The sequence below is a fragment of the Myotis brandtii genome, unplaced genomic scaffold (assembly GCF_000412655.1).
Source record: "Myotis brandtii unplaced genomic scaffold, ASM41265v1 scaffold1093, whole genome shotgun sequence".
In the NCBI taxonomy this organism is placed as follows: Eukaryota; Metazoa; Chordata; class Mammalia; order Chiroptera; family Vespertilionidae; genus Myotis; species Myotis brandtii.
The window spans coordinates 415,697-415,996 of record NW_005353721.1 but is presented as its reverse complement, the minus strand read 5'-3'; positions in this window follow the sequence as shown (position 1 = coordinate 415,996).

Below are 300 nucleotides of genomic sequence, written 5' to 3'. Positions count from 1 at the left end.
ATAAAAAAAAGTAGCAATAACTACATATCTATCAAAATTACTTTAAATGTAAATGGATTAAATGCTCCAATAAGATGGAAACCAAGATGGCAGCATAGGTAAACACTGGAGATTGCCGCCTTGCACAACTACTTCAAAAATACAACTAAAAGACGGAATGGACAATATCCAGAACCACAGGAAGGCTGGCTGAGTGGAAATTCTACAACTAGAAGGAAAGAGAAAAGCATACCGAGACTCAGAGGAGGCGCAGTGTGGAAGTAAAATACTAAGGTGCGGAGGTGCATGCGGAGCGGGCTG